Source organism: Ceratotherium simum, chromosome 34 (genome assembly GCF_057802395.1).
Source record: "Ceratotherium simum simum isolate JZ-2026a chromosome 34, ASM5780239v1, whole genome shotgun sequence".
NCBI classification, from domain to species: Eukaryota; Metazoa; Chordata; class Mammalia; order Perissodactyla; family Rhinocerotidae; genus Ceratotherium; species Ceratotherium simum.
Window position 1 is genome coordinate 32,628,942 of NC_141933.1, and position 26,196 is coordinate 32,655,137.

The following is a 26,196-nucleotide window of genomic DNA, read 5'->3' on the forward strand; positions in this document are numbered from 1 at the left end:
AACTTGAGGGAACAGCAGAACACAACAAAAAACAGGCAGGCTCATGGCACCCCAGAAGGCTTCCTGGAGTATGCTTCTACTGCAATGACTGACTATGAGGGCCTTGGCTTCCTCATCCATGACCTAAGGAACAGTTGAATAATAATGGTTAAAATTCCTTCCAATTTTACACTTTTATGACTCAAAATCAGATGTTAAACAGAATTTAAGTAAAACTGAGTCAACCATAATTTATCAGCTTGGTGGTACCAGGAAGGCAGAAATAAGCAGTGAGGAATTGAGACAATATAATTTAATTTAGACAATATAATATAATTTAGTCCAAAAAACAAAACAGAACACAGAACTAAGATATATGGAGACTTAAAGTGCCTTTATTGGCTTGGGAAGCTATAGAATTGCATCAATTCTTCACTTTATGCCTTGAGTTATAATTTTGCTTTTGAAAAACAAACATCATTCTTTAGTGTGTTTTTGCTCTGACTTTACAAGAGGAAGCATCTTAGGAAAAGATTATTATAGACACAGAATAGGTAACAAATGCACATGGTACAGAATTTTAGAAGTCCAAGAGGCTATACAGTGAAGTGTCTCCCTCAATACGCCTCTCTCCATCCCCACATCCCCTAGAGGGGGATCCTCAAAGAGGTATTCTTGGAATACATGTTAAGTAGGATATTGTAATGAGACTCTTTCTGTCTTAGTTTCAGCTGGAGCCTCAAAGGTTGAGAGAAAATAGTAGATAACACATATACTCACATTCCAAAGAGAGTGGCTACCTTCTAAAGGACTTACTGAGGCAAGAATCAAAAACTGGCTTTGGGAACCATGGCTAATCTTGGGGTGTGAAAGGCTTGAAGTCAAAGTGGCCAGAGAGGGGGATATTCTTTGGAGAGGACTGTGTTATTCCTGTGTGTTCTCCTCATGCCCATGGGACTCAGGATGATGGTGTTTTCCCTTATCTTAAACCAAAAAGAGTCCTTCAAAGAGACCACTTCTAAGGCTGAGCTGGAAAGCATCTCTCAGAGTTTGGGGGAAATGGTGGAATAGTGTCTGATGCACACCTGGGAAATCTGAGGTGAGAAGCTATGGATTTAGGACCAAAGAGGCAGGGAATGGAGAGGTCACGCTTCCCCAGGAGTGAGCTACGTTGAAGTAAGGACCAAATGGATTCGTGGGCAAAAAACAGGTTGAAATGGCTTAAAAACAACATTGCCCAATTGGGCTTCCCAGAGGGGCCATGAGACCCTGAGACTGTGTGTGTCTGTGTGTGTGTGGTAACCATCAGACACCCAAGGGCTGAGGGTTAGAGGTGTAAGTGGCCTGCAGGAGAAAAGCATCGACCACATCACAGGAATTGCAGTTGGAGGCTCCTAGTTGAGAAAACCATAGAAGAGAGCAAGAAACAGAACCGGAACCTGCAGCTCCTGGACGGCCCCGAGAACTAGAATCACCTGTTTGCCAGTCAGGAACGACCTTCGCAACCCTTTACTTCTCCCTCTTCTTTCAACCGTGGAGGAGCCAGGGGAGCTTAAAGGAGCAGGGAGAGGCAGCAGAAGACCAAGGCTGTGTCATGGGGAAGCCCCCCAGGCCACCCCTTTCCTCAGCCTTAATGCGGAGCTGAGCCAGAGGAAGGAGAAGCTCTAATTACACAGGGGTTTGGAGTTTCAGTTATTTTACTGGACTGGCCAATTTAATTAAAAAAAGGAAACTATTATTGGAAATAAAAGTGTTCAGGGGACTCTTAATTTTCTTTAAGTGACCAAAAAAGTTATGATCTTGCACGAGATTTCATCGAAGGTTTAAAGGAATAGGGACGGGAAAGACTAAAGTTGCTTTTTACTGATCCCTTCTTTTGAGTGTAACCCATTGAATAGGATTGTTGCAAAAGCCTACATGTGCACACCACTTATACTGTTCTACACTTTCCTTTTTTGTCATAATACAGCTGGGTGGCTGTTCCATATTAGTATATATATACATTTACTGCATTCTTTTAAACAGCTGCATAGTAGACCATTTTAAGGACGTACAATGGCTTAACTGTTCTTTTTTAGGGTGAGGTCAATATAGTAGTAAGTTTTAATCTGTAAAGAAAAATGTAGAAAAAATTTAAAACAACCACTTTAATGCTTCTATTGTACTTAAATAAACACACTTTTAAGTATTTCTTTATTTTATGTGAAATATTTTTTCATTTTAGAGGAACTTTGTAAAAAACAAAGACCCTCCTTGCTAAGCTTCGGAGTAATCCATATCACACTTAATTATCTACTGGATGAGTATCATTAGAGATTGACAGCTAAAACTGAAAGCATTCAATATTAAGTAAAGCAATTATAATTAAATTAAATTCATTCTGGAACTTGGGTGAGTCACATAAAAATATTTTCCACCTGTTTAAAATTATAATATTTTAATACTACCTAGGAGGGTAGAGGTAGATCAGTTATTTATTTTAAAATCGCTTAACAGTTCTGTGCTTATTATGTGTTGGACATTGTTCTAAGTTCATTACTAATGATAACCTACTTAATCCTCATAACAACCTAGGAAGTAAGTATTGTCCTTAGACTCAGTTTACAGATGAAGAAACTGAGGCCTAGAGAAGCTAAGAAACTTGTCCAAGGTCACAAAGCTAGAAAGTGACAGAGCAAGGATTTGAAGGCAAGAAGCCTGGCTCCAGGGTTCATGATGATAATCACTACACCACACTGTCCCCCAGTAGGCTGACCACAAGTCTATGACATCACTGCCAGGAGGAAGACTTACAGAGTACTTCCAAAAGCAGAACTAGTTGTCAAAGCTGTAATCTTCAACACCATCATCATTAACAACACCATTGGCTGATGAATGCATACTGCACAGAGGACACCATCCTGGTGTTGTGAATAAGAGAGATACAACATGTCCCCTGCTCTTAAGAAATTTAATCTAATTTTCCCATTGGGTCAAAGAGAATTACCAGAGGCAGTATTCTATGGAGTTACCAGGTCTGTTTCAAGGAAAAAAAATATGAAGCCTGATAATTAAATCAAAACAGGGAAAAACAAGAGAAAGCCAGGATGCAAATTCAATCAGCTTGGGACTGGAGGAGAGCTAATATGTGAGATGGTTCAAAGCAGACAAAGGAAAGAGATCGTGAATCCTTACCTGGGTGAGAGTTTAGGTGTGGTGAGAAGAGTCAAAGAGTTAAACCCACGTGAGGAGGGTCATGTTTACCCATCTAATATACGGGAAATCAAGGCTCCAACAAACTACTTCTGAATTCCAGATGGTACGCTTTTGATAGTACACGCTAGAAATTTATAGACATAATTGGCTGATCTCGATAAGCATTCAGCTAAGAGAGACGGAAGGCAGAAAGGGAAAAGTCAGATCCTACAGGGGCCAGTCTGGTGACTGTAAGTGCAGCAGGTCAGGTAGCCAAGTGGAGAGTGCTCACTCCCTTTCCAAGCCATTCAATAGCCCCTCTTGGTGCAGCAGCCCAGGACTTTATTGTTGAACTATTTCATGCCAACAATCATTGTGTGCAGTAAGCAGCCACTCTAGGGAAAGTGGTACTAGCTGAAAGGGGAACTAGCTTAAAGAGAAGTTAAATAAACATACCAATTTTATTCTTTACAGATTCCAAGGGGAAGTCAGGCACATGAGAGTTGCTGGGTCTCCCACAACGGATACGTTTATGACAAAGATAGAGACAGCTGGATTGTAGGTTTGTCCCAGTACTTTGTTCTCTTAGTGTGTAAACAGGCTTTATACTTATTTTCAGAGACAGAAAAGAAGAGGGAAGCTGAAGAAACTGGGTCAGACCACAACCAGTCTTAGGTGGGATGCGGTGGGGGAGGACCCCAGGAAATAGCGCAGGTGGTGACAGCTGTGAGGAGTAGAGGAATGATTGCTGAATCCCTAGGGAGCCTGCTGAAACCGAGAGAGACTCCGAGGGAGATGGCCTAGAAGTGGGAAGAGAGCTGGCTCTTCGTAACAGCTGTGCCCATGGTGATAGTGCCCAATGCTAACATTTTTAAAGCAATCAAACTGGAGAAACTATGAAATTCTGCCTGATTGAATAAAATTAGTTAAATAAAAATCACGACAATGTTGCTGGTGTCAATGTTTAGGTCATTTGGTTCGATTTGCCCAAGTTGACTCTCCAAGGGCTGCCACCATTCAGCATGAAATCATATTCCATTTTTCTTTGGGGGTGTACTTGCAGCCAAGTAAGAAATTGCAAGAAAATAGCTCAACCATTCTTTTCTTTTTTTTTTTTAATAATTTTATTTATTTATTTATTTTTCCCCCAAAGCCCCAGTAGATAGTTGTATGTCATAGCTGCACATCCGTCTAGTTGCTGTATGTGGGACGCGGCCTCAGCATGGCCGGAGAAGCGGTGCATCGGTGCGCACCCGGGATCCGAACCCGGGCCGCCAGTAGCGGAGCACGCGCACTTAACCGCTAAGCCACGGGGCCAGCCCCTCAACCATTATTTTCTCTATTTAACAGGCAGTTTGTCTAAACTGATTTTCTTCCTCTGCTACATATTTAAAATGTTTGCCTTCATCTTATCATGCCCAAAATAACCTTCTAAAAACAAAATAATAAAATGTCTTGAGGAAAAGAAAGAAGGTGATGAAATTCGTTAGCTTTACAAATAAGAGATCTTGAGACTTGTAATCTAAATAGTTTAGGCTTTTAAATTCAACACTGTATTCCTATTTCATTGGGTTTTGTTCGTTTCAAATATTCTACACATAAATTTTAGGAAAATAAGAGTATACGCCCACCATAGTTATTTTATTCCATATCCCACAATTTGGAAAAATAACAGTTTTATTATTTTAGAGGCAGCCAAGAAAGAACTTCAGACAGTGAATGATGTCAGAAACATAGTTCTTTATTTTGGAAATGTATTAATTTAATTTTTATGCATCAAACAAATTCAAATAATGGAGACCTAAACTAGACTAAAAATTTCTACTAGGTAAGAAGAAATTTGCAGGTTTCATTAGTGAAAAAAATACACTGGGCTTCTAAGTAATGGTTCATTACACATAAGTAGATCTGCCTGCCAGATCCTCTGCTTCAGTTATCCAGAAGGTGTCATCCAACTCTCTGTTACGTCACTTCAAGGCACAGCACAGTTTATTAAGTAATAATAGTTTTCTAAAAAGAAGTTAAATATATTGTAATGGGCTACCAAACTACTTAATATACATGGAGCTGCCTTTTAAAAATATTCCTGGGGGCCGGCCTGGTGGCATAGTGGTTAAGTTCGTGTGCTCTGCTTCAGCAGCCCAGGGTTCACAGGTTTGGATCCTGGGCGTGGACCTGCACACCACTTATCAAACCGTGCTGTGGCGGCGTCCCATATAAAGTAGAGGAAGATGGGCACGGATGTTAGCCCAGGGCCAATCCTCCTCAGAAAAAAGAGGAGGATTGGCAATAGATGTTAGCTCAGGGCTAATCTTCCTCACAAAAACAAAACAAAACAAAAAATTCCTGTTGAAAGGGTCCACATATTGTTTGTTACCAAAAGCCCCTCTAACTATAATTAAAAATAAAACTTTAAATGACAGCTGTTGAAATAAGTAAATAATTTGGTAATTCCCTTTTGTAAATAAGTCTACATAATACCTTTTTAGTTGCTTAGCGAAATATGTATTACAAATAAATTATGCTCAAAATAAGTATATTGTATTAAAATATAGATATTCCTTAAAGATCTTTTTTTCTTGGATAAATTTACCCTCTCTCACAAAAAGATTCCAGAATGTGGCAGGTGGGTGGTGCCTGTAGTCTTACAGCCTAAGCAAAACAAACTTAGGAACAGATTTTAAAAAATAGATTAAGTGTTTTCTAAGCTACTGCTTGTCTACACTAGCCAGCTGAAGGCTTTAAATAATTTGATCCCTACAACTGCCAGGTCCAACTGGAAGCCTTGAACAAGGCCTGGATTTACTGAGCCTCCAACAGGTGCAGGCTAAGTACCGGCACTGCCTCCCTGGGTCTGCCGCTGAACTATGTCTGTGCATGTGGAGGACGCCACATTCTTAAATCCAACAGGACACTAATTAAATTAATCCACATGCCTCTTGTTTTGTCCCATCTTCTACTATCATATTACCTAATACATTCCTCTATTTTTTCTTTCAGAAAAATACTTAGCACAATGTGTCACATATGAGTTTGTTTTCAATGTTGCTTTTGTAAGCAAGATCCCTCTTATTACAGTTTGTTTTGGAAAGCAAATTAATTAATAATTATTTTCTTCCTATTGTTATTGATCTTTCTACTCAGCTGACTTTTCTATATTAGCACTTACTGAGCACCATTAGAGTTGCTCGGGTTTTTTCCTTTCACACATTTATAAGATGCATAAGAATGTACTCATTGCTTATGTATTCAAATATATTCACAGAGAAAATTCAGACATACCTTTTATATAATCAAACTGAAATAAGTTTTCCTATCAAGTTAAATAGAAAATCACGGAAGAAAAGACCACTATCATACCACTATTATGATATTATTATAATATCATAATAAGATCTTTGCCAGACATGCAGTAAATAGAAGTTTAAAAAACAATAGCTACCTGGATATCCACATGCAAAATAATGAAGCTGGACCCTTACCTTATACCATGTACAAAAATTAACTCAAAATGGATTGAATACCTAAATGTAAGACCTAAACCTATAAAACTCAGAAGAAACCATAGAAGAAAAGCTTCAGGACATTGGATTTGGCAATGATTTCTTGGATATGACACCAAAAGCACCAGCAACAAAAGCAAAAATAGACAAATGGGACTATACCAAACTTTACAACTTCTGCACATCAAAGGAAACAATCAACAGAGTGAAAAATCAACCTACAGAAATGGAGAAAATACTTGCAAATCATATATATGATAAGAGGTTAATATCTGGAATATATAAAGAACTGTTATAAGTTAACAACAATAAAAACAGATAACCCAATTTAAAAAATGGGCAAAGGACTGAATAGACATTTCTCCAAGGAAGATATAGAAAGGGCCAACAAGCATATGAAAAGATACTTAACTTTACTAATCATAAGAGACGTGTAAATCAAAACCACAATGAGACATCACCTCATTCCTATTAGGATGGCCACTATCAAAAAAACAAAAATAACAAATATTGGCAAGGATATGGAGAAATTGGAACACTTGTTTACTATTGATGGGAATGTAAAATGCTGTAGCCATTATGGAAAACAGTCTGGAGTTTTCTCAAAAAATTAAAAACAGAATTATCATATTATCCAGCAATTCCACTTCTGGGCATATATCCAAAAGAATTCAAAGCAGGATCTCAAAAAGATATTCATACATCCATTTTCATTGCAGCATTATTCACAGTGTCCCAAGAGGTGGAAGGAACCAAAATGTCCATCTATGAATGAATGGATAAACAAAATGTGGTATATACATACAATGGAATATTATGCAGCTTTTAAAAAAGAAGGAAATCCTGTTATATGCTACAATATGGATGAACTTCAAGGACATTATGCTAAGTGAAATAAGCCAGTCACAAAAGGACATGTACTGCATGATTCCACATATATGAGGTATCTAAGGCACTCAAAATCATAGAAACAGACAGCAGAAAGGTGCTTGTCAAGGGCTGGGGAAAAGGGAAGGGAGAAATTAGTGTTTAATGAGTATACAGTTTCAGTTCTGCAAGATGAAAAAATTTTAGATCTGTTGCTCAACAATGTGAATAATACTTAACACTACTGAATTGCACACTTAAAAATGGTTAAGATGGTAAAGTTAATGACGTGTTTTTTACCATAATATAAATAAGTAAACAAATATCAAGGGGGGGGTACCAATAGCTGCCTTCCTCACAAAATTTTTTCTCTAACACTTTTTTCTCCCCCCGCCCAAAGTTCATAGAATTATTTTTTCCAACTTTTTATTTTGTTAAATCTGAAAAGCAAAAAACTTGTAAGAACTGTAAATTGAATACTCATCTAGATTCAATTGTCAACTTTTGCCACATATGCTTTCTCCCTCCCTCTCCCCGCTATGTATACACATATGTATATAACATGTACACATGTATACGTGCACACATACACAGACATAATTATTTACACGTCAGGGGCAGACATCAGAACACTTTACCCCTAAACATTTCAGCCTGTATCTCCTGATAACAGGGATATTCTCCTGTATAATCATAATATAATTATTACACTTATTAAAGAAAAAAATATTCATGACATGTAAGGCAGACTTTATTCAGGGAAACTACTACAGTGGGGTTTTGTAGTAGGGGAGAGAGCTTGAGCTCAACTCCAACAGCAACAAAGCCAAGTGGGGATTCATAACCAAGGCACAGGGTGGGGGTTAGTGGATAGAGGAAACACCAGGGGTAGGGAGGTTCTGGCTAAACTGACTTGCCAGGATTCTTGCTGAAGGCAGGCCAGGGTGATAAGATACGGAGGGTGAGGGATGAGGAATTTGATCAGATATCAAGAGTGGTTAGATACCAGGGGTGGGAGATTTTCCATAAACTGACCCAGCAGGATTCTTGCTAAAACTGTACTAAATGGGCCAGACACAGAGCCCAAGGTAAGGGGCATCGTCAGAGGACTCAGAGGAGCCTGACTCAAGTTCAAAGGAGGGAGTCTTTGTCATATTTGGGAAATTTAACATGGATGCAGTATTATTATCTTATTCAAATACCCCCAATTGCCCCAATAATGTCTTTTTTACCTGTTGTATTTTGTTTTGTTTTGATCGAGGACATCCGATAAAGGATCACACTTTATGTTTAGTTGTGACGTCTCTTTGGTCTCCTTTAATCTACAATAGTTCCTCACCTTTTTTTTATTTTTTTTGTCTTTCACAACATTGACACTTTTTTTTTTTGAGGAAGATTGGCCCTGAGCTAACATTTGTTGCCAATCTTCCTCCTTTTTTCTCCCCAAAGCCCCAGTAGATAGTTGTATGTCATAGTTGTACATCTTTCTAGTTGTTCTATATGGGACACCACCTCAGCACGGCTTGATGAGTGGTGCATAGGTCTGCGCCCAGGATCTGAACCGGTGAACCCCGGGTCCACTGACGAGGAGCGTGCGAACTTAACCACTATGCCACTGGGCTGGCCCCATGTTGACCTTTTTTAAGAGTCAGGACAATTATTTTGCCAAATATCAATCAATCTGGATATCTCTGATGGTTTCCTCACGAGCACATCTAGGTTAAAAACTTGGCAGGATACAACATTGTTAATCTGTGTCCCTTCCTATCAGGGGATATACCATAAAGGGGTAACTCAACAGGCTGGGCTGTTCAAACTCTGCACATTCCAAAGAAAGGACTGGACCTTGACCTGCTCCCAAGAGATAACCTCTGAGCCCTGGGAATATCCTGCCTGAAAAGGTGTGTTTGCCTTAGGCCTTGAACCATCCTGTATCAGTTTGACCAGATAATTTACGATAACAATTCACTTTTGGTGAATACCTGTTTTTATAAGCCTGAGGCCCTGGACCATGCTGTACCAGTGTGACCTCCAGGGATCTGGAGACTGGGTACCTAAGTTCAGTCACATGGTGCTACATGCCTATGTGACTGACCCCCAATAAAACCCTGGACACCAAGGCTTGGGTCAGTTTTTTCAGTTGGCAACACTTCACACGTATTGTCCCACACAGTTGCCAGGAGAATTAGGTGCTGTTGTGTGACTCCACTGGAGGACAATGGGAAGCTCACTCCTGGTTTCTCCAGGGCCTCGCCCCATGCTCCTAACTGACTGACTGACTCTAATCCACATCCTTTTGCTATAATAAACTGTAACTGTGAGAATCACAGCTTTTTTGAGTTTTGTGAGTGCTTCTAGGGATCATCGCCCCTGACGGGATCCTGACATCAGTTTGCTTCCTTCTTGGTGTTCGTGTTGTTCATTTCGCTATGCTCCTCCTGAATTTCCCTGATGTGAAGACACCTTTTCCCTTTGTAATTAGGGAGTATTCTGTACAGGGATACTTTGAGACTGTGTGAGTGTCCTCTTCCTCAATAGCCTTTCACCTAATAGTTTCAGTATTTATTGATAATTCTTGTATGAATCAATTATTACTATGGGGGCTATAAAATGGTGATTTTTTTCTGTAATAACATGGACTCAGGTTCTTTTTTGTTAATCAATGAGTTATAATCCATTCCTATTATTATTTATTTTGATGCTCAAATTGACCAATATTTGATTAGTGACACCCCCTTCAAGCTGGCTCCTGTGCTCCCATCAGGTTTTCTCACTTCCTTACTTTCTGATACAATAAGATGTTCTGAACTTACCTTGTCTTCCCCTGCCCCAGCATTGGAATCAACCATTTCTCCAAGTAGCCCTTGTTCCTTTTACTTTCTTTGAACATTAATTCCAGAAAGAGTTATCTACAGGCTCTAGGAGTGATGAATAGCAAACAGTCAAATTGTCCACTAGGAGGAAAATTTCAATCTGCTTACAACCTTAAGAGGCCCTGATTGTCGATGAATCTTTGGACACTTCTTCAGGAAAACCTCAAGCATGCTACCTTCCTCATTCTCTCATAGGAAAAGTAAATGTGCTGTGTGTTAACACAGTCTGCTCTGTATCCTATGACCAACACTCTAGGAAAGGGGTCTAACATGTAACAAGATTCCAGAGAAGTCGAATTGTTCCTTTTCTAAGGAGCCAACATCTTCTGATCTTCCAACTTTTACTAAATCTGGTCAGAGCAGACTACCAGGTCAGACTACCCCACATCTTCCACTAATGTTTCAGTTTAGGGGTTGAGGACCTATTGATCGCACCTCTTTTTTTTTTTTTTTTTAAAGATTTATTTTATTTTTTCCCCCCAAAGCCCCAGTAGATAGTTGTAGGTCATAGCTGCACATCCTTCTAGTTGCTGTATGTGGGACTCGGCCTCAGGATGGACGGAGAAGTGGTGCCTCGATGCGCACCCGGGATCCGAACCCGGGCCACCAGCATCGCAGCGCGCGCACTTAACCACCAAGCCACAGGGCCAGCCCGATCGCACCTCTTTATAGCAGTGGGGCATCCCATATTCGGAGTTTGCTTCAATTTTGAACCAAATGGGAAGTGACTGGATGGTTTTGAGCAACAGGGTGACATCATCTGGTTACATTTTTCACGGGCTCACTCTGAAAACTATACAGAGAATAGACTGAAGGGGATATGATAACTACCGGAAAGGGCTCTCAGTGGCTTACGGCAGAAAGCATAATCTATTGAGGGCCCCAGCTGCGGCATTTTGAGGTCATGCTTTGCACTGGCTGCTCTCAGCCTGTGACTGAGCACAGCAGGGATACCAAAGCAGGCCCGTCTCCAGGAATCACAGCCTCCTCTGACAGATGACTTGGGCTCAAGGACTTTTCTTAACTGCACAGCAGCCTAGGACTGGTCTATCTAACCTTTCTTCTCTACTTCTGGGGTCAAACTTGCATCACAGTCTGACAGCTCTCCTGGCCTCTCCTACTTCCCTCCTCCTTTTCTCCCACATGCGTTTCCCATAATAAATTTCTTGTACATTTAATCCTGTCTTGGCATCTGTTTCTCGGAGAACTAACATGGGGATTAAGGGCAGAAGTAGGGAGACCAGTTAGAAGGCAATCACAAAAATCTAGGTGAGAAATGATCGTTGCTTGGAGCAGGGTGGGGGCAGTGGGGTGGAGACAAGTGATCAGATTTTGGCTTTTTTTTTTTTTTTGAAGATAGAATTGCTAGTAAAGAGAGATGTGGGAGACAGTGGTCAAGGATGACCACATTGTTTTTGGCCTAAGCAATTGGAAAGATGTAGTTGCCATTTTCTGAGATGGCCAAGCCTGGGAGAAGAGCAGGTTTGGAGAATAAGATCAGAAGCTTGGTTTTGGACCTGTTAAGTCTGAGATACTATTAGGTTCCCAAGTAGAAATGTCATACAGGCAATTGGTTCAATAAGCCTAGAGTACAGAATAGAGGTATCGGCTGAAGAAATAAATTTGGGAGTTAGCACATAGCTAGTATCTAAAGCCACTGAACTGAATTTGATCACCAAGGAAAAGACTGTGATAGAAAAGTTCCAAGAACCAAGTCCTGGGGCATTCTACATTTGAGAGATAAGGAGTATTCAGCAAAAGAGACAAAGAAGGAAGATTGTCATAAGTGCCCAGTGAAATTAACTGGCAACCATTGATCTGGTCTCCATCCCTATAGTTGTTCCTTTTCTAGAATGCCATATACATGGAATCAACTAGTGTGTAGTCTTTTTGAGTCTGGCTTCTTTCACTAAGCATAATGCATTTGAGATTCATCCATACTATTCTGTTTACCAATAGTTTCTCCTTTTAATTGCTGAATATTTCTTTACATAGATCTCCCACAGTTCATTTATTCAACACAAGTTGATGGACATTTGGTTTGTTTCCAGCCTTTAGAGATTATGAATAAAGTTGCTACAAACATTTGTATATGGTTTTTGTGTGAAAACAATTTTTATTCATCTTGGGGGAAATATTTATGAGTGGGATTGCTGAGTCATATGGTAAGTAAATTCTTAACTTTATCAGAGATTGCCAACTGTTTTCAAAAGTTTCAAAAGAACAAAAACTTTTAAATTTTGATGAAGTTCAATTTATCAATATATATATATTTTTTTTTTTTTTTTTTTTTTTGTTTTTTTTTTTTTTTTTTTTTTTTAAAAGATTTTATTTATTCAGTTTTTTCCCCCCAAAGCCCCAGCAGATAGTTGTATGTCATAGGTTCACATCCTTCTAGTTGCTGTACGTGGGACTCGGCCTCACGTTGGATGGAGAAGTGGTGCCTCGGGGCGCTCCCGGGATCCGAACCCGGGCCGCCAGCATCAGAGCGCGCACACTTAACCGCTAAGCCACGGAGCCGGCCCTATATATATATTTTTTTGTGAGGAAGACTAGCTCTGAGCTAACATCCATTGCCAATTCTCCTCTTTTTGCTGAGGAAGATTAGCTCTGAGCTAACATCTGGGCCCATCTTCCTCCATTTTGTGTATGGGATGCCGCCACATCATGGCTTGATGAGTGGTGTAGGTCTGCGTCCAGTATCTGAACCTGTGAACCCCAGGCTGCTGAAGGGGAGCACGGGAACTTAACTACTACGCCACCGGGCTGGCCTTATCAATATTTTTTGATGGATTTAATATGTTTTTGGCATCATATCTAAGAACTCTGCCTAATCCCAGGTAAAAAATAAATTTTCTCCCTTGCTTTTTTCTAAAAACTTTATAGTTTTACCGAGGTTTATGATCCATTTTGAATTAATTTTATATAAGGTGTGAGTTATAGGTTGAGATTTAGTTTTTTGCATATGGATATCCAATTGTTCTAATACTGTATGCTGAAAAGGCTATCCTTTCTCCATTGCATTATCTTTACATGTGGTCAAAAATCAGTTGGCTGTACTTGTATGGGTCTATTTATAGACACTCTGTTTTGTTCCATTGGTCTATGTGTCTATGCTTTTGTCAATAAGACTGTCTTGATAAGTCTTGAAATCAGGTAATGTAAGACCTCTGATTTTGTTCTCCTTTTTCCTTATAAATTTTAGAATCAGATCATCAATATCCTCAAAAAAATTCTGTTTATATTTTCATTGTAATTGCTTTGAAATACAGATCAGGGCCGGCTCCGTGGCTTAGCGGTTAAGTGCGCGCGCTCTGATGCTGGAGGCCGGGGTTCGGATCCCGGGCACGCCCCAAGGCACCACTTCTCCGTCCAACCCGAGGCCGAGTCCCACGTACAGCAACTAGAAGGATGTGAACCTATGACATACAACTATCTACTGGGGCTTTGGGGGGAAAAAAAATGAATAAATAAAATCTTTAAAAAAAAAAAAAAAAAAAAAGAAATACAGATCAATTTGGGGACAATTAACAGCTTCATATTTGATAAATCTAACATTGTCAACGAGCTTCCTGTCATCATTTTCATAGTTGCATTCTAATGTTTAAAGACCTTTATTAAAGTGAAGTCTAGAATTTATTTATACTTTTTAAGGGAATTTAGTAATTAGGCATTTAAATCCATACTGAGTTTCTGGAAGGCAGAGATTGTATTCTATTTATCTTTGAATCACAGTATACAGAAGATTCAAAGTACAGAATAGGACCTCAATAAAAGTTTGTGGATTAAATATTTACGTATGAGACTTTTAAACAATTCTGATATCCTCAGACACAATGAAAGATTGGGCATGTGGAATTTCCATGACGCAAGAGGAAGAAACGACGACTTCTCCTTTCTGAAAAGAGCCATAGTATGGTCTCTGAAGCAAGTAGGAGTAACAGGAAAGAAGAAACTATTCTCAAACTTTTCACCCATCACAAGACTTAGATTTGCAATATGTCAAGGCAAATTATTTTACAGGTGAGACTCATACAGTGACACATTGTACCTAACTTCTTGCATGTCAATATACAGACAAAAAATTGATCAAGAAATGAGAAACTCTTGCTAGAACTGGTTAGGTTTGTTTGTTTTTGTCATTTATAAAAACCGTGCATTTTTTTATTTGGTCCCCATAGTGGATTTGTTTTTAAGATTTCACTTTAGGAGAAAACTAATTGCATGATTAAGTATTTTACTAAAAATCCCACATTTTTGTTTGTTGTTGAATAATACTATGATAATCATCATCAACCAATTTCCACACAGCTGTAGGTCAAAGATAGGTATAAGGGATATGTCATGTCCTTCTGATACACAGATGGTACCAAATTATTTTACCAATAATTATGTGACCAAGGTCGCCAAAGGAGTAAAAACCATCATTATTTTTTCTCTGCTACTGTTTGATTTGATGTGCTTCAAATAAATGATTTTGATGTGAAACCAGAGTGCTCAGATTTTTAATCTTTTAAAACCCTTTGTTTCCTTCATTTTAATAAGGCTCTATCAGCAACAAAAGCAAAAATAAACAAATAGGACTACATCAAACTAAAGAGCTTCTGCACAGCAAAGGAAACCATTAAGAAAATGAAAAAGCTACCTACAGAATGGGAGAAGATATTTGCAAATCATATATCTGATAAGGGGTTAATATCTAAAATACAGAAAGAACTCATACAACTCAATAGCAAAAAAAACCCAAACAATCTGATTAAAAAGTGGGCAGAGGGCCGGCCCCATGGCTTAGCGGTTGGGTGCGCGCGCTCGGCTGCTGGTGGCCCGGGGTTCGGATCCCGGGCGCACACCGACGCACCACTTCTCTGGCCATGCTGAGGCCACGTCCCACATACAGCAACTAGAAGGATGTGCAGCTATAACATACAACTATCTACTGGGGCTTTGGGGGAAAAAATAAATAAATAAAATTAAAAAAAAAAAAAGTGGGCAGAGGATCTGAATAGACATTTTTCCAAAGAAGATATACAGATGGCCAACAGGTACATGGAAGATGCTCAACATTGCTAATCATCAGGGAAATGCAAATCAAAACCACAGTGAGCTATCACCTCATACCTGTTAGAATGGCTATTACCAAAAAGACAAGAAATAACAAGTGTTGGTGAGGATGTGGAAAAAAGGGAACTTTTGTGCACTGTTGGTGGGAGTGTAAATTGGTGCAGCTACTATGGAAAACAGTATGGAGGGTCCTAAAAAAATTAAAAATAGAACTACCATATGATCCAGCATTCCACTTCTCGTATTTATTTGAAGGAAATAAAGACACTAACTCGAAAAGAAATCTGTATTCTCATGTTCAATGCAGCATTATTTACAATAGCCAAGACATGGAAACAACCTAAGTGCCCATCAATGGATGTGGATAAAGAAGATGTGGTATATCTACACCATGGAATATTATTCAGCAATAAAAAACAAAGGAAAACCTGCCATTTGCAACAACATGGATGGACCCTAAGGGCATTATGCTAAATGAAATAAGTCAGAGAGAGACAAATACTGTATGATCTCATTTATATGTGGAGTCTAAAAAAAAAAAAAAGTCATAGAACCAATTGGCAGTCTCCAGAGGTGGAGGTTGGGGGTGGGTGAAATGGGTGAAGGTGGTCAAAAGGTACAAACTTCCAGTTATAAAATTTTAAAAAAAAATAGGCTCTATTTATATATATTGATTAACACACAGTGAAACACATTTGAGAAATCCCATCACCATCAAGATGGATCAATTAATTGTTCATCTTAGAATCATTTAGGAATTGTTTGTCTGTGTATATATAATAGGCAGTGCCTTTCTACATGACTACCAACTAGTGTCTAGATGAAAATGATAACTTTATTAATCCATTGTCAATTAAACAAGCATTTTAAACTATTTTTCCAAGTATAGTGGTGGATTTGCACAGATTATTTTATTCTCTTCAGGCTCCCTTTGGACCAAGAAGAGATAATTGTCAAGCAGTTGGCTGGGGCTAGCGGTGCACACTATGATTAAGGAAGCTAGCAGAGATAAATGAGCCACACTGGGATCAAAACTATGACCTCATCGACAAAGAGTTCCAGCTAACCGGCACAGAGATAATAAATACATACTTTTTGGAACTTTGCTTTCCCTCTTTTCCACAAGTGTTTTCTGTCAAGTCACTGAAGTATGAAGACATTTTATTCTCTCTGAACTTCCAGCAGAACTCTTCGTGCCAGGGATGGCACACTCCATCCTCTGTGTACTGTCACCAGTACAAAATGAAATGACCGTCAGAGAGTCTAAGTACTTGTTGCCTCATAAAAGGAATTTAGAAGAGCCTTTGGATGAAAATCACCCCACACAGTATAGTGGTAGCATTGTATTATTGTGCAGAATATTATTACACCAAAGACTATGAGGCATACATACTTTACTGAGAGTCTTTTGTGGGCCAAATTCATGTCCTGAAAACAGACATGGCATTTTAGATAATGTAAATTTATGGAGACTGCAGATTTTTCTCCTAGAAAATGAGTACATCTTTTATACAATTTCCAGGATAAAGGATAATAATGAAACCGTGAAAGCAAAGTTCCAAAATATTCATTATTTTTACCCAACATCAAGTTGTTTTCAGAGTTGGTAAATCTGTTTTTAAAAATTATTTCTGGGCCAGGGCCGGCCCCGTGGCTTGGTGGTTAAGTGCACGTGCTCCGATGCTGGTGGCCCGGGGTTCGGATCCCAGTGAGCACGGAGGAACCACTTCTCAGTCCATCCTGGGGCCGAGTCCCACATACAGCAACTAGAAGGATGTGCAGCTATGGCATACAGCTATCTACTGGGGCTTTGGGGGGAAAAATAAATAAATAAAATCTTTAAAAAAAAAAATTATTTCTGGGGCAGCCCCGTGGCTTAGCGGTTAGGTGCGCGCGCTCCGCTACTGGTGGCCCGGTTCGGATCCCGGGCGCACACCAACACACCACTTCTCCGGCCATGCTGAGGCCACGTCCCACATACAGCAACTAATAGGATGTGCATCTATGACATACAACTATCTACTGGGGCTTTGGGGAAAAAAAAGGAGGAGGATTGGCAATAGATGTTAGCTCAGAGCCGGTCTTGCTCAGCAAAAAGAAGATGATTAGCATAGATGTTAGCTCAGGGCTGATCTTCCTCACACACAAAAAAAATAATAATAAAATAAAATAGGGGCCGGCCCGGTGGCACAAGCGGTTAAGTGTGCGCGCTCCGCTGTGGTGGCCCCGGTGTTCACCAGTTCAGATCCCGGGGCGCACTGACGCACCGCTTGTCAAGCCATGCAGTGGCGGCATCCCATATATAAAGTAGAGGAAGATAGGCATGGATGTTAGCCCAGGGCCAGTCTTCCTCAGCAAAAAAAAGAGGAGGATTGGCAGATGTTACCTCAGGGCCGATCTTCCTCACACACACACAAAAAATAAATAAATAAATAAAAGAAAAATTATTTCTATTTCAGGGGCTGGCCTGGTGGTGTAGCGGTTGGGTTCATGTGCTCCGCTTCAGCAGCCTGGGGTTCGCAGGTTCGGATCCCAGGCGCAGACCTACGCACCACACATCAAGCCATGCTGTGGCAGCGTACCATACATAAAATGGAAGAAGACGGGCACAGGTGTTAGCTCAGGGCCAATCTTCTTCAGCAAAAAGAGGAAGATTGGCAATGGATGTTAGCTCATGGCCAATCTCCCTCACAAAAAAAAAATTTTTTTTTTCTATTTCAATTGAATCATTTGGTGAACAAGCTCACATAAAAGGTGAGGGAACACAGAAAAAGAAGGGGAAGGAGGACACAAACTGATAATTTATCAAAATGTGGTTGTGACACACTTCAGGTTGCAAAGAACAGAAGTTCATCAGTCTTAAGGAAAAAGGAGGTTAACTGTAAGGACGTGCGTGATTTAACATTATTAAGCCATTTCGTGACTGAGACAATTCCAGGACTGGTTATACCAGTGTCCACATAGTCTCTCTCTCCTGGTGTCTCTCTTTCAGCTTCAGTCTTTCAAGTAGGGTACCTGTGATTGGATTGCTTACTTCATCAGTGTGGACTCTGTCTATTGGGTGGATTCTGACTCAGGTGCCCATCCCTGAAAAAAGCATTTAGCTTCTTCTCTTAAGAGGCAATAGAAGGCAGTATAAAGTCTGTATCACACCAGATAGTATAGACCCCGCATTTTTAAAAACAAAAAATAGCCCTCTATAGAAATCAAAATTGTATATACCCAATGTTTACCTCAATGGAAAAAAATGTATGCATGTGATTGAATAAAAAAGGGACTATTTGAAATAACAACTGGTTTTAAAAGTGGTGAGATTATATTTGGCTTTTTTTTTGTCTCTCAGTTTTCGCCAATATTGCTGTTCCAGGGCTATGACTAATTTAAGAAAGTTTTTAAAATACTTAGAACAATGAATGTAATTTAACAATGCCCAGATTTTTTTTAAACTGACTATCTCTAGTCTTTCTACTTTTCAAACCATTTTAAACTCAAGCAGCAGACTCAGATTAAATTTAGGAAATGTGTAAAAGATATGTTTAATTAACATTCTAATTTAAGGTGAGTCAATAGTCAGTTTCATCATGTATGTTGGAGAATTCATTACTTGGAAGTGTTATACAGATTTTAAAAAATAAAATCCCAGATATATTTGTGTCCTTCTCACACAAGCTTTTAAAATATTTGCTGAACCCTCTACATAGCTGTAGTCATGTGCCTGTTAACCTTTTTGAAAAATAGATCAAAATATAAAAAGCAGACCGAAACATGAGGAAAACACAGCTGTGAGGGTGAGGATGTGGGGTAGGCATAATGTATTTATAGCAAGTGAGTATATTATATAAAGTATAACATACACCCAGCCTTTTATGACCAATTTTAATTGACATGAGTTTAAAATTAAAAATAACTGTAGAAATCTCCTAAGAATTTTAAAATATCCCAACAGTTGGTTAACAGAGCTTTGGCTTTATTATTGTGATACTTAATTGATTTTTTCAGATCCCAAAGAACCAGTATTAGCTTCCATAGCCAGCAGATACATTTCAAAGTGTTTAGGATGACGAATCAGGTGGAATATATATTCACCAGAGTGCCTAATCACAATGATTGCTCAGTAATTTAACAATCACCCTCTATGTTTCTAATAAAATTCTCATGTAAGTTATAAGAAGTTAGTTCCTTAATAATATGGTAAGTATACTTGGACTGTACTCAAGAATTCTGATTAATAGTTCTCATTGATTTGCATTAAGGAAGTAATGTTCTTACCAAGTTTGTTTAAGCATCAAGTGGAAATTTTGTCTGCCACCTGGGGGATTCATGGAAACACTGCACGTGGCAAAATTCATAGTAATAAAATACCACAATACGTGTGTTAATAGTGTTATATTTGTCTTGTGAGTGATGTTGGCTGATATATATGTATTTACGTAATTGTGTCCAATGAGGTAGCGGCAAAATCAAGAAACCTGTATTCTGGATGTCAAAGGATGAAAGTGTTTCCAGAAGGGAGTGACAGGCTTCATCCAACACTGCTGATGGATCAAATAAGATGAAGAGGACAGAAGACTGACCACTGCCTTTGGCAATTGGGAGGTCATAGGCGACTAGGACAAGAACTGTTTCTGGATGTTTTATGGTTTTTATTACGAGCATATCTTTTCATTTATGTCATTTTTCTAATCTAGTGCTAATGGAGTATAGGGAATTACTAATTTTTGTAAGTTGATCTTCCATTTAGCCACCTTACTGTATTATATTATTTTTTTATTTTTATTTTTTTTAAAGATTTTATTTATTCAGTTTCTCCCCCCAAAGCCCCAGTAGATAGTTGTACGTCATAGGTTCACATCCTTCTAGTTGCTGTACGTGGGACTCGGCCTCGCGTTGGACGGAGAAGTGGTGCCTCGGGGCGTTCCCGGGATCCGAACCCGGGCCGCCAGCATCAGAGCGCGCGCACTTAACTGCTAAGCCACGGGGCCAGCCCTATATTATTATTTCTAACAGTTTGTCAATTGATTTACTTGTATTTTCTAGGTATAAAATCATATTGTTTTGAAAATACTGACAGATTTGTCTTACTTTCCAACGTTTATACGTCTTTGGGCATTAGCCGGGAACTCTGCTGCTGTGTCAAGCAGTAGAAATGAAGGTGGCCCTTACTGTAATTTGAAATGATTTGTCGTAGATTTCTGGGAAATATTCTTTATCAAATCGGGAATTTTCCTTCTATTCCTAGTTTTTTAGAGATTTTCCTTTTCTTAAATCATAAATGTGTGTGGAATTTTATCCAATAATTTTTAACAAATATAAAATGATTTTCTTTTTTAAATTGTTAATATGACAATTTATTCATGAATAGATTTCCTAATGTTAATCCCTATTTATGGATAAATCTAACCATCGTGTATTTTACATTTTCTTTTAAGCTTGCTGCTGTTTTCACTTTGCCAATTTTGATTTTGGATTCTTACAATTTTGTTCACAAGTAAAATTGGCCTTAGGATTTGTTATGAACTGCCAACCTTGTACAATTTTGGTATCAGAATCATTTTCAGCTCTAAAGTGACGTTGGGAGTTAATGAAAGGAATGAACTAAGTAAATTCTAAAAATGTTAAATAAAAACTGTAACACAGGACAAATTCCCAACCTCTAGTTGATGATGTACACACTTCAACTGATAGTTAACACAAAATTCTGACTGCTTTTTAATTCACTTAAAAGTACTCTCTCTGTTAGAGAGTAGATATAACCTAGTAGAAGAGATAAAATACGAACGCAAATATAACGTGAGGCAGTATGTGAGTAGTGTTGTGAGGAGTGTCATAAGGAGTTTAGAGGTGGAGATTATTTCTGGCTTGGTTGATCTGATAAGGTATCATGTAAGAACATCTGGAGGAGGGCAAATATGTGCAACTTACAGTATCACAGAGGGCCAATCTCCCTTCTATATAAAGAGCTCCTAGAAATTGAGAAGAAAGGAAATAACACCCAATAGAATAACGGGCAAATGCCAGGAATAGAGACTTCACAGGAAATACACATGGTCTTTAAGATATTAAAATTTTCTCAACTTCACTTATAATAAAAGAAATGCAAAAGAAAACTTTACTGTGATAACACTTCTCAGGTTGGCAAAAATCCAAAAGTTTGACAACATACTTTGTGCAGCAAGACTGTAGAGAAAGGGGCTCTCTGACATTGGGGGTGAGAGTGGAAAATGGTATAAGCTAACAAAATCAGAAATATCTAATGTCTGCCAAAATGACAAATGTCTCTACCCTTTGACCCAACAATCCCATTTCTTAGAATCTATGCTGAAGACACCTCCACAAATAGAAACAATATATGCACATTGTTATTCATTGGGGCATTGTTTGTAATAGCAAAAGATTGGAGCAAAAGATTGGAACAACCTACCTGTCTATCAACAGGGAATGAGTGGAACAAAGGATGGTACATCCATACACCGGAGTCCTATGCAATTGAGAAAATGAATGAAGATCCTATGTATTCATGTGGAGAGACCTCTGGATTATCTGTGATAAAAACGGTAAAAACAAAGTGCAAAACTGTGAAATAAAGAGGGGAGGGATAACAATATATGCAAATACACACATTTCTGCTATAATGAAGTATATATTCTCCTAACAAAACTTGGCCTTCTGCAAAATTGCATGCTTAAACTAACAGAACTTATGTGAAAAAAATAAGATTAAGAGTAGACCATTAAAAATCTATGCTACTTTGTAACCAAGCACTAATAAAAGGAATCACTGGTACTTGGATGGTAACTTAGACCACTCAGAGAGGCAGCCTGAGGTGACTGGAGGCTGTCAGGATCAATACTGAAAAAAATATAAAAACAATAAAGTAAAAATACCAACAACATTTTTTCTTTTTTTAAATTTTTGTGAGGAAGATCAGCCCTGAGCTAACATCCATGTCAATCCTCCTCTTTATGCTGAGGAAGATTGGCCCTGGGCTAACATCCGTGCCCATCTTCCTCTACATTATATGGGACGCCGCCACAGCATGGCCTGACAAGTGGTGCGGCAGTACATGCACACTTAACCACTAAGCCATGGGGCCAGCCCCCCCAACAACATTTTAATTAAATCAGGGCTGGTGTGTGCTGAGACAGTTCAGAATGAAGGTGAGCTCTGCACGAGTGGGGCTTTTATTAAGAAAGGCCTGGAAGGTACTGTGTCTTGCTATGGGAGTCTCTAGATCTTTCAGGGTGTCCACAAGAGCAATATATATCATAAGGATATTTAAGTCATTTTTCACTCTCATTCTCTCATGAGTGTGCAGCAGAGTTTTCCAGAGGCTACATGACATGTGAACATATCAGATGCAGAAGCAGCCTGAGAATCCAGTGCTTTCTATTAGACCAGATATTAAAGAGATTTGCAAAATGTCACTCTTCCCATTAATTTTCTTTGTTTTGGAAAATATAGTTATTTTTCATAAACATATTTTATTTATATTAACTTGTTATCATTTTTTTATTTGTAAATAAATATTTTAACAATTTACCTCTTTTAATTTCTGTATAGTCCTCAATAATTTTTAAGAGTTTACAATGATCTTGAGACCAAAAGATCTAAGAACCTCTGCTATAGAGAAATTTTAGACTTCTTTCATTAGTGTGATTGATAGTAGTAGCATTGTCATTAATATTTGGAAATATTTTCTTTACATTTCTCAAAGATTTTAGTTCCTGGCTTGTGGTTTCTTTCATCAGTAGTGCTCTTTTCTTAATTCTTGTTAATTTCAATTCATGCCTAGACAAACCTTCCAATACCTACAATTTTCAATTTCTTGAACTCACCTCCAGTGATCTTGTCCTCCAACCTACCTCAGCCACTCACTTCTATGGTCATACCCCAGATTTTGTCATTATTAGTAACTATAGATCCTCTGTGATCTCATTTTTCTGCATCCATTCTTTGATCACCACCTTCAATGTTTTTAGCTCATTCCTTCTAGAGATCCTTTGATGCTGCCATAGGTCCTCAAATCTGATGATACTACTATCTCTCACTCTTTGGTGTCCCATTTCCCCTCCTTACCCAGCTTAAATTCCATGGTCAATTGTTATAAACTCTCCCTTGCATAAACTTTCTACTCACATTCCTCCCTTTTTCTTCCTCATGCTCACTTGACAAAACCACACCCCTGGTTAAATGCAGCTCTCTTCCCCTAATCCACACATGTACTTGTGCTGGTGAACACAACCAAGCTGACTGGGCCACTTTAAATCCATGACCAGAAATCTCAGCGAGTCCAACAGATTGCAATTTTACTATCCGTCCCTAGTCAATTCACCCCCATCCCTCCCAAATTATCATTTTATTCCTTCCCCTCTCTTCTCCAACCCCCAAGTCCTCAACCCCAAACTTCTTCTCAGCGGAAGACCTTGATTCCTACGAGAAAATGGAAGTAATCACAAGGGAGCTTCCAAAGACTCTTCTCAACACACCTGACATGTCCTGGCACCAACACTCACACACTCCACTCTTCTGTCTGTGGACTATTTCTACTTCCATCTCAGGCCAGTCCCTTCTCCATATGCATGACATTCATGCTCCTTCGCCTATCTTACTCCAGCACCTCTCCCTTTTATCTCTGACGTTTTACTTGCTACTGTATCATTCCAGTTATAAGACAAATAAATTCTGGAGATGTAATGTACAGCTGACTATAGTTAACAATACTGTATTGTATATTTGAAAGATGCTAAGACAGCAGATCTTACAAGTTCTCATCACAAGAAAAAAAACTGTAACTTTTGTGTACTGATGAATGTTAACTAGACTTATGTGGTGATCATTTTGCGATATATACATATACCAAATCATCAAGTTGTACACCTAAAACTAATACTACGTTATATGTCAAAAAAGAAGTGTCTGGAAGAAATATGCTTTGGCTGGGCTATAAAAGAAGGGGAAGTGGTCACTAATGGAGTGGCAGTGAGGACAAAGAAAATAAGGTGGACAGGAGCAGAGTCTACAGGGGCCAGCCGAATGAGACTGCTGAGAAAGAGATTAAAACAAATTCTTATGGGCTGCTGTCCTTCACCAGGCAGAATGTACCAACAAAGCAAGAAACAGAGAATGAACCCTTTCTTTCCCCAACGAATTCTGGCTACTTACTGAAAGCTATCTATAAAAAAACAAACATTTCTCCTGACTGCATTGTCCTAGTAGCTACTGTCTCCCTCTCCCTTTTCTTGATTTTGCAGGAAAATCTCTTCAAAAACTTGCTTTCTAATTCCCCTCCTCTCAAGCTTTCTTAAACCCACTCCATCAGGTACTTGCCACCATAACACCTTCAAAACTGCTGTAGTCAAGGTCACCAGTAACCTTTATACTGCTAAATCCAGTGGTCAATGCTCAGTCTTCATCTTCCTTGACCTAGCAGCTGTATTGACACAGCTGATCACCTCCTTTTCCCTGATAAACTTTCTTCACACGGCTTCTAGGACAACACACTCTCTTACTTGTAGTTTATTGAAACACATTGGATTTACGAAAGTCTGTGAATTCCAAAATGATACCCAAAAAAGAAAAATCCAGGAAAAATTCATTTGTCACCATCTGAAGCATGTATTAATTAATTCACTTTCTTACTTAAAATTTGATAATTAAAGGAGGAAAATTAAGCCTTTAACCTGCTTTCTAATAAACTAAATAGCCCCATTCATAAGGGAAAACTTTTCGAAAGAATGTTAGTAATTAAATGTAAAAGCAATTATATAATCAGAAAATGATAATAAAATAACCTCTAATTAAATTAGCAAGTCAAAGATTATCAGTTGGTATAAGAACGGTTAGGTGAATAATTGACAAGGAACTTAACATGTTTGTGGTTCCAAAGAACATCATACAGATTACTTTCTAGTTGCAAGATGAAAATAATATAACAATACAAATGTTGGAATCAGACTGTCTCCATCCTAATCTAATATTAAGTTTTATCTTGTGTAATAGAATCTAATCGTGCCTTTCCAGGAAACTCATGGGAGGACATCATGAGGAAACAATGAGACAAATCCATAAAGTGTAATATTCTAAAAGACAACTGGCTTGTTGTCTTCAATAAATCAGTGTTGTGGGGGGCCAGCCAGGTGGTGCAGTGGTTAAGTGCGCACGCTCGCTTCAGTAGCCCAGGATTGGCAGGTTTGGATCCCGGGCGCACACTGACGCACCACCTGTCAAGCCATGCTGTGGCAGTGTCCCATATAAAGTAGAGGAGGATGGGCATGGATGTTAGCCGAGGGCCAATCTTCCTCAGCAAAAAAGAGGAGGATTAGCATCGGATGTTAGCTCAGGACTTATCTTCCTTACAAAAAAAACAAAAACAAAAACAAAAACAAAAACAAATCGGTGTTGTGAAAAAAGGAACTGTCCTAGATTAAAAGAGACATAAAGAACAGAAAAACCAAACACAACGTATGGTTCTGGATTGACTCTTGGTTTAAGCAAACCAGGTGTGAAGGAAATTTTGGGACAATTGGAAAAATTTGAATAGGTACTGGATGTTAGTGATGTTAAGGAATTATTAATCTAACTAGATGTGGGAGGCTTATGTTGGCCAGGTAGGAAAATGTTCTTAATTTTTTTTTTTTTTGTGAGGAGATCAGCCTTAATATCTGCCAATCCTCCTCTTTTTTTTGCCAGGGAAGACTGGCCCTGGGCTAACATCCATGCCCACGTTCCTCCACTTTATA

The 26,196-nt window shown here is 38.8% G+C and overlaps 1 long non-coding RNA gene across 4 annotated transcripts in view; it reads right to left on the reverse strand.

Annotated features, from left to right (window-relative positions):
- The window catches only part of LOC147912672 (uncharacterized), a 67,982-nt gene that overhangs the window by 36,495 nt on the left and 5,291 nt on the right, over positions 1–26,196 (reverse strand). For 3 of the 4 annotated variants that reach the window (XR_015549776.1, XR_015549774.1, XR_015549775.1), the window contains one exon: positions 21,879–21,997. This is a non-coding gene — a long non-coding RNA (uncharacterized LOC147912672). Of the gene's footprint in view, positions 1–6,999; positions 7,422–21,878; positions 21,998–26,196 lie in introns of those variants that run through there. The other variant, XR_015549777.1, reaches the window with a different exon arrangement.